Source organism: Sciurus carolinensis, chromosome 4 (genome assembly GCF_902686445.1).
Source record: "Sciurus carolinensis chromosome 4, mSciCar1.2, whole genome shotgun sequence".
NCBI lineage: Eukaryota > Metazoa > Chordata > Mammalia > Rodentia > Sciuridae > Sciurus > Sciurus carolinensis.
In genome coordinates this window covers 94,026,192-94,035,763 of record NC_062216.1, presented here as the reverse complement: position 1 = coordinate 94,035,763, position 9,572 = coordinate 94,026,192, and positions in this window count along the sequence as shown.

Below are 9,572 nucleotides of genomic sequence, written 5' to 3'. Positions count from 1 at the left end.
GGATGAATCAAATCATGTTTAAAAAGCAAGTAGCAAGCAATTTTTGCTACCTGTGACATAATGATGTGATTAATAGCTACAGAATCATAAATTTTAGCTCAAGGAAGATCTTAGACTATATACAATTTGCTATCTTTATTTTATAAGTGACAGAACGTGGATGAAAGAGGTAAAGAGCCTTGCTGAGGTTCAAATAATTAGTAATAATCAGCATCAAGACAAGGATTCCTAATCCAGTGGTTTAGCAACTATGTCATCCTTCTATCCATCCTTCCATCTTGTCATCCATCCATATATTCTACAGGCATTTATGAAGTGTTTCTGTGCCAGAAACAATGTGTGGCCCCAGTGAATCACTACTTCCTATGTGCACACTCCTTTGCAGCATGACTTTGCTGTTCCTCCCGTCAGGAGGTAGTTTGTTTCCCCACCCATTGAATCCAGACTGACCTTGATTCTTGCTTTGACTTTTAAAATGTGGTAGAAGTAATATTACAGAGCTTCTGAGTCTAGTCTCTAGAGACCTTGCAGCTTCTGCTCTCCTCCTCTTGCTGCTTGGAGACTGCCATACCAAGAGGCCTGAGCAAGCCATCTTGAAGATGAGAAGCCATGTGGCAGAGAACCAAGATACTCCAGCCAACAGCTCCAGCCAACTACTAGACAAGTACTCAAGGCCAAGTAAGACCAGCCCAGTCCCCAGCCCCTGTGCCAACTGACCTCAAATGCATGAGTGAGCTTAGCCAATGCCATTTAGTGCAGACTGGCTATCAGGGATGAGCCCTGCACATTTTGTTGACCCACAGAATCATAAGCAAATGAAGAGGTATTGTTTGTAGGTTCCAAGTTTTGGGGTGACCTGTTATAAGATAATCGGTAACTGATCTACTATGTTAAGTGCTTGCCTCTAAAGAATAAGGTAGCTAAAAAAACAGGTGATGAATAAGACACATCAGGGAACTCACCGACTGGTGAGCAATACAAACATAAAAGTCACCCTAAAAGAAAGAGAGTGACAAGTTTTATGCCATTTCCTTAGTGAGAAATTACAAGGAGCTAAATTAAGATATTGCATGTAAATTCAATAGGGTTTGTGGTTGAATGGAATGGTTGAAGGATTCTAATAGTATGTCTAGTTTAGAGCACTTGATAGATAGTAGTCTATCAAGGTGGAGAAAAACTAAAGAGGAGTAGGTGTAGGAAGAAGGTGAAGGAAATGAGGAGTTCAGATTTGACATGTTGACTTTGATCAAGAACCTGGAAGCTTCCAGATGAAGTTCAGGTTACATCTAGGTAGCAACAGATATATGTCTGAAGTTATGGAGAGAAGATAGAATTAGAGGACAGCCTTGAGAATTATCTACACCTATGAAAAGTTTAAGCCACAGATGATAAATTGGCCAGGGAGAGTGTATCCAGTAAACTAGAAGGAAGAAGTGGAGACGGTCAGTGATTCACTCTTTGGAAAAGTTTTCTAGGGTCAAAAGAATAGACACAGTGGATCACATTTAATAGAGGGTAACTTTATTTTTTGCCTCATGCCGGACTTAAAGTAAGACTGAACTTATTTACATTCTCCGCCAAAGAAAAATGACCACACAGGGCATCAGCTAAACATGTAAAATTTTCTTGAGAATATAAGAAGACTAAGTGTGGGAGTTACATCACTCAGTACATAGCATTTCTTGCCAACAATCCTCATTAGGTAACTCTTTCCAAGTCATTCATTGGTCACCAGCTGTTGAGTTGCATTCTCCCTTTCCAGACACTTCCCTTGCATGGCCCTTACATCTTTCTTGCCTCCTTTCCTATGCAGAACAACTTAGCTCTATTCCAGTTCTCTCTGGGCCCCAGTTGACCCACAGCCCCAGAGGCCCAACCTCTAAGGGGGATCATCAAGATACTTAAACATCAAAACACGGCACAGGATATTGCAAAGAGAACAAGGTGTCTTCATCTTGGTACATACTGAAATGGGTTTCCAGAAGTCAGAGTGAAAAGAAAATAAATTGTAGGTATAAGTGCAGTGCCATATCAGGCTGGGTATTCAGGAAACTGATGATCAAAACTTATGTAGTTGGGTCCTGGCCAAGGACGTGCCGGGTGAGAAACAGTGAGATAATCGGCCTCAAGGCTTTGAATTGGGCATTGTTGACTCTTACTTAACTAACTTGACCTACTTTTATTTCTAATTGAAATGTGTTCCTGTTCCAAGAAGAGCTATAAATCAAACTAAGGAACTTCTTGCCCTTTGGAATTTAGCTTAGAAACTCATGAAAAATAACTAAAAATTTAAAACTATCCTTCCAGTTTAATGAACATTGAACAAGCAAACCATATACTCAACCATTTCTGCTTTTTAATTAACATTTCCTCTTACAGTGAGAAATAAGACTGCATAAATGGTTGAGAAAATAAGTGTTACTGATTTCTTTAGTTACCATACTGTACTGACCTCCAAATATTTGTGGCTCTATTTCGGATGCATTTTGTAAAGCAGAAATAACTCTGAAAATACACTGTACTAGAAACTTCCCCTTGTAGAATGGGGAAAATAATTTCTGTTATGGCAATTATCCTTGTCCAAAAAATATCTGCTGAGGTAAGATTTAATAGAACAGCCAAATTCTCCATCTTTTGCTCAGAGGAATAAAAATTACTCCAATATGTATCCAGTGCATCTCAAGGGATGGTTTTTAATGTTTTCATATTTTACCAAACCACTTAAGAGGTTTGTGATGCAAATGAAAATAGTAACTTTAGCTGGCAATAAAAATAATAGTTCAACAATGGAAAAATTGGCTAATAATTATACTAATTAGAATGAAGATACTATGACACTTCAACAAATATTTTAGAGTCTGGTTTAAAAATTATTATGAAAGGTCACATTTTTATCCAAGAAGTATTAATACAAGTAATTAGACAATGGGGTGTGCACTGCTCTAAAATAGGAATCATGAATCTGCTCCTTTACAGGGGACTACATGGATAAGGATACAAACATTCATAAACCTTCCAATCCTAAGTTGTTTATTTCTGAATAGTGGTAAGAGATTATTATTTAAGAAGAAAAACAAACACCTTTAGGAGACCTTCAGTCCTTCCATATTTTCCACCCAATATTGAGGTCTCCTATTGCTACTAGTTCTGCAATAAGGTGACATCACAGCCCCAACAGGCATTCTTACAGTTCTGAGATGCTTCTGGGTCTTGGCACCCTATAAGAACACCACAGATATGAACAGAAGTATAACAAAGGCTCTCTTTCCCAAAAATTTCTTGCATCTTCATATCAAAGTAACTACTGAAAGTTCACCATGAGTTTGTATTCTTTGGTCTTAAAAAAACAAGAACAACAAAACTTTGCTCTCCATGAACAAATATTTACTGAGGACTGTTGTGCTTAGGTTTGTGGTACATGCTCTAAGTGTTATAGAAGAATAGAGGATAGGGTTGCTGCCATCAAGGAGAAACACGTGAGCTGGAAAACAAATAGAGGCTGCAGAGTCCAAGGTAAATGTTCTTGTGTTGGTCTGTATGATCTCTTGGTTATAGCCGCTGGAAGACAAGACACCATAGAACACAGAGCACTCAGGAGAGGGGCGTGTGGTTTGCGCAGCAGCATGGGGAACACAGAGACTTCTCTTACACTAAAATTCTGCCTAAAGCTGGAAGTACCACTAACCACAGCAGCTCAGCAGTCAGAATGATTCACCTGGGAGGGCCATCTCTCCGCATCCAGGTTTCTCTTTACTGAAACATCTGCTGCCTGTGTCTCACTGACTCCAGACCTTTTCTCCGACCTCACACCACCCTCTTGCCCACCACTTCCTCAAACAGACACATTTCTGGAAGTGAAGGAGGGAATAGAATTCAGGTAAGACAGGCTTCAGGAGAAAGCATTGAATGTTAAGGTGGCTCAAAGGGCCCCTGGGTTAGAGCCAATTGGCAGGAAAGTCTTATGTGGATGGAGATATTAGATTCCTTTAGGGATTCCTGGGTCACATCAGGACCAAAGGAGAGGCCCTCAACCTACTATGCTGCTCTCTCCTTAGATCCCAGGGAGTGCAGAGTAAATGGATTTCATAATGAAAAAGAAGGAACAAGTGGGAATGTGGAATAAGTGAGATGCCCACAAGCATTTACACATGTGTTCTACAAACCCCAGCTCAAATGCCAAGGGCCACCTCAGTGTCCCTGTCTGAGCAAGGAAAGGCTGTTCTGCTAAGATTTTTTATAAATCTAGTGACTAGAACTCGGTCCTGGGCTCATAATCTGGTGTGAAAATAAATAAAACAGTGCCTTAGTCTGTACAAATTTAATAATGTGTTATATTTCAAGATAGTCTTAAAATAAAAACACGGTCCCCATTGTGGGTTCACCCCTTCTCTTTTTAATGATGCTATAAACTGAAATAGAAAAAGTGCTCAGGCAAAATATGAAATGGGAGGAGTCAGGGAATCCTGTAAATACATTTTAACATATGTTTCTAAAACAGGTTCATGGATTTATGAGTTTACTTTACCAACCTTCAGCCTGCTGGTTTACAGACCAGCTTTGAGTCCAACTCCATAACAGGCCTCCAACTTGGCTCTGCTTGCCAAGGAAAGGCACTGACAGCTGCAGGTGCACACGAGGTGGGGGGTAGGAGGGATGCAAGGAAAGATGCACTGGGGGGCAGATATGGGAGCAGATCGAGGGTGAAATTAAACCCCCAAATTAGGAACTAGGAAAACCCCCAAATTATGACTTCAGAGAAAGGCTGGCAAATGTATTCACTCTCTCTCTTTGGGCTCACAGTCAGAGGAGACTTTATGGTCAATAGGTCTTAGAAATTATAAACCCTGGCCTCTCTCTTCCATGAAATCAATCAGCATGTGCATGATAATACCTTCCTAGATAGCAGCTGCTCCGCCATTGCCTTCCAGGAAAGTGACTATAATGTCGGCCCATATAAGCCAAACCCAAAAAACCTAAGGTGGAATGTTTTCTCTGATGTATGAATGCTAATTCACAATAAGGGGTGGGGATCAAGGGAAGAATAGAGTTACTTTATATTAGGTAGAGGGGAGTGAAGGGAGGGGATGGGGTAAGGGGGTAGGAAAGATAGAGTGAAACAGACATTATTACCTTATGTACATATAAGACTATATGACCGATATGATCCTATAATATGTACAATCAGGAAAATGAGAAATTATACTCCATTTATGTATGATTTATCAAAATGTATAAATGCATTCTACTGTCATGTACAACTCCTTAGAACAAATAATTTTTTTAAAAGAGAGTAACTTTATTCAGTTTTACCTTAGGAATTAGAAAATTACAGAAAAGATCTATGACACATATACTCCTATCCAACCTTCTACCCTCCCACTAATGAAATACGGACCTGCCTCCTACAGAGAACTCATTGTCAACTTTCTCCTTCACCTTTGCTCTTTCCCCACTGAAAACATCCTTCCTTCTCTCTGTGCGAGTCTGTTTTCCTTCCTTTCGTCCAGCCTTCTTCCAATCCTTACATGATCATCTCTACTCCCCATTCCACACCTCCTCAAAGAACTGAATACTGTCAGATTGATTGTTTTTTAAATGAATTTCTGAGCCTCTGAAATTTCAGTTGCAAAACATTCATCAAAAGAATAATATGTATGTGTGTACACACATAGACATATACTTTAATATAGATGTACATACACAAACATACACTATAATATACCTTTGCATGCATATGCTTTAAATGTGTGTGTATGTGTGTGTAGTAGTAGTAGTAGTAGTAGTAGTAGTAGTAGTAGTTAGTAAATAGTAGTAGCAGTACAGTGGAATAAAAGACACTGTCCAAGACAAATACTAGTCAGGTAAACATTTAGTCCCTGGAATTTTCTTATACTATTATTAAACAAACAAATGAAACATTAATAACATCTATTTTTGAGGGGGGGAAGTAAAGTTCACTATGAAGTCTAATCTTTTAAAACACTTATTTCCTAATTTCTAATTGCTGACATAATACACAGTCCTAATTAAGAAGGTTTTAGTGTCTTCATTCACTTATCCCATCCAAATCCATCCCTATCCACCAAATCTTGTCATTCTCTAATCTAACTCAGAACATTAAAGTGGAACCTCTTGCCTTTACAAGGATAAATGAGATGCTTCCCACTACCTAGAGAGAAGAAAGTTTTTCTCTACTCTCTGGGAGCTGAAAAAATTTGGCAAATGATATTTTGATTGCAGACTTTCATCTCTCACAAATGATTATAGAATTATTGGAAAGATCATGGGATTTTATCAAAGGCCAATTCCATCCTGCAGAATGCCCAAATGTAATGGTTTATTACCCAGAGTAAAATGTCAGCCAATCCATCTAAAACAAAAAGCAGAGGCTCTGCTGGGGAGAAGTTCTTTATGGCTCTGTGATTCCATGCAGACACCTCTGACAAGCTCTTCCCTGCTCACTCACAGTCCTCTTCCTTTGGAGAAAACCTGGCCCACTTCTTCTGCCCCTACAGAGAGGATTGGTTCACCCTCCATGGGATTGTATAATGGGCAGCCTTCAGGGCTTGGAACCGGCCCACAGCACCTGAGGCCAGGGGCTAGCTGTCTCCTCCTGGGGCCATGAGCAAGTCCATTCAACACACTGGAGGCACATTCTCTCATCAGTACTTTGTAGTAAAGCTGGCACTTAATCTCCACCTCTCAGTCTCCTTTGTCATTTTCTCAACCAGAGGAGGAAAGAAAGGAGTGGGAAAGAAAAGAGAAACCAAGAGAGGCCATTTCATTACTGTGTTTGTGACAATGACTAAGCATTTCTGGGAGCCCAAGCATGGGAGGTGGTTGCTCTGTCTGTCTCTGACTTTTGTGATCTTATCTTACAGTTTACATAGAAATTTTCTAATCATGTGTCTGTTTTCCTGACTGAACTAGAGGTCCTTAAGGGCACGAATTACATATTATTTACAACTATATCCCAGAAGTGCACTACAGAGTCAGAGTCAGTTTTGTAGGTCAGCTTCATAGAGTCACATGAGGTCACACAGGGTCCCATGTTTACTTTAATGCTGGGCTGTCACCATCTTGACTTGGTTCATAATCTTTATTTTTAAATTTGTTCTAATTAGTTACACATGACAGTAGAATGTACTGTGATACATCACACATGGAGGATAATTTCTCATTCTTCTGGTTGTACATGACGTAGAATTTCACTGGATATATAGTCATATATGTACATAGGGTAATCATGTCTGATTCATTTTACTACCCTTCCTACCCCCATACTCCCTCCCCTCTCTTCACTCCCCTCTACCTAAAGTAACTCTATTCTTTCCTAGCCCTGCATCTTATTGTGAATTAGCATCCACATATCAGAGAAAACATTAGGACTTTGGTTTTTTGGGATTAGCTTATTTCACTTAGCATGATATTGTCCAACTCCATGGATGTACCTGCAAATGCCATAATTTAATTCTTCTATAAGACTGAGTAATAGTTATATATATATATATATATCACAATATATGCTATGAAGAAGCTTTTTAGTTTGAATCTACCCCATTTATTGATTCTCGATTTTACTTCTTGCACTTTAGAAGTCTTATTAAGGAAGCCAGGTCCTAAGCTGATATAATGAAGATTTGAGCCTACCTTTTCTTCTATTAGGCTCAGGGTCTCTGGTCTAGTGCCTAAGTCTTTGATCCATTTTGAGTTTAGTTTTCTGCAGGGTGAGAGATGGGGGTTAATTTCATTTTGCTACATGTGGTTTTCCAATTTTCCATTTGTTGAATAGGTTATCTTTTCTCCAGTGAATGTTTTGGGTACCTTGTCTAGTTTGAGATAACTGTTTATATGTGGGTTTGTCTCTGTGTCTTCTATTCTGTACCTTTGGTCTACATGTCTGTTTTGGTGCCAATACTATGCTATTTTGTTACTGTAGCTCTGTAGTATAGTTTAAGATCTGGTATTGTAATGCCTCTTGCTTCACTTCTCTTGCTAAGGATTGTCTTGAATTATTAACCTCGTATTTTCATTTTGTAAAAGGCACTTCAAATTATATATCCAATTCTGGTTAAAATAAAATTGCATACTAAAATAATATGCAGCCTCCCATGGTGCCATGTGCCCTCCCACACTGAGGTCTCCATCTACCATTGTGGGACACCTCCCAGTCACCTCCATCTTGGGACACTGCAGCCACTGCCATAGCCCCCTTGACATGGTAGTCTCCACTCTGGGACACCAGACAGGGCCTGGAGGAAGCTGCCAGCCACAGCACTGCCAACCACAGCACTGCATCTCTAAACAGGCCACCCAACACCATCTCATGGTCCACCCTTGATGTCCCATCTCTGAAAGTAGCCTCTTCTCTATCTTGAGATACCTCCATTGCCATCTTGGGTTATCTCTTCTGCCACTACTGCCATCTTTAGTTGGGGCAGCTTCCATCCTGGGACATTGGCCAGGGCCTGGAAGCCCAACACCAAGGTACCTATGGGTTTGCTGCCATTGCTGCCAATAACTGGGGGCACGGCCCTTTTCATCTAGGGACATCAGCCAGAACATGGAAGACCATCATCAAGCCCTGCAGGCTTGGTTACACCTGAGGTCTCCCTGCAACATGTGCTAATAGCTATCTTGCTGCAGAGGCAGGAGAGAACTTTGTACAGGGTTGGTAGGTTGGAAGAAGGTATGAGGGCATCTTGATCTTGGCTTGCCCAGCCAACCAGCCTGGCACCCACTGGTTCCCAGGGCCAACTCAGTTGGCACTTGCTGGGATCCAAAACCAACCTGGTACCCAACTCCCTCCCCAATCTGGCAACCACCAGTCACCTGGTCCTGCAAGTTTGGCAATCAATAGGACCATCTGGCTCCCGCAAGTCTCCCAACCCTCACCCCCAGTCACCAACCTGGCCCAGTGCTTGCAACTACATGACTGGCCTGTAGCTCTCAATACCTGGTTCTGATCTGCCCAATACGGAACAGCTCTCCAGACAGGTGCACAGGTCCTGGCACTCAGCCCTCAGGACCTCCAGAGAGAGAGATTACTGACTGAGAAGTTGAAAGGGCAAGGGTGGAAGAGATAGAGTTTAGAGACCAGGAATTGTGGGGTCCACAGGTGATGTAAGGGACTAAGACCAGGCTCCTTCATCACACAGGTGGACCCCAAAGGGGATTCCTGGGGTGCCTTCATCCAACGAGGATCAGCAATTGCTATACCCTGCCTCCAGGAGTTCTGTCTCCAAGTCTAACCCTCCCACCCTAGTAACCCTCACCTTCCTGAGGGTGGAGAAACCAGCAAACTCCAGACAACCCCACCTATCAGATGAGAAGGGAAGCAGAGAAACTACTGAATTCCAAAAGAAAAAATTGTTCAATTTTCCTTCGAGATTTTTTTTTCTTTTTTTCTTTTCCTGCTCTCAAACCCAATATTTTTGAAACCAAGTGCTTTCTGTGCATCAGGCTACTGAGGACTGTGATATCTGAATAGTATATTACAGTTTTGTTGTATATTCTTTTATTTTTACATTTATTCTTTTTCTTTTTTCTTATTTTTTAATTTTATTTTATTT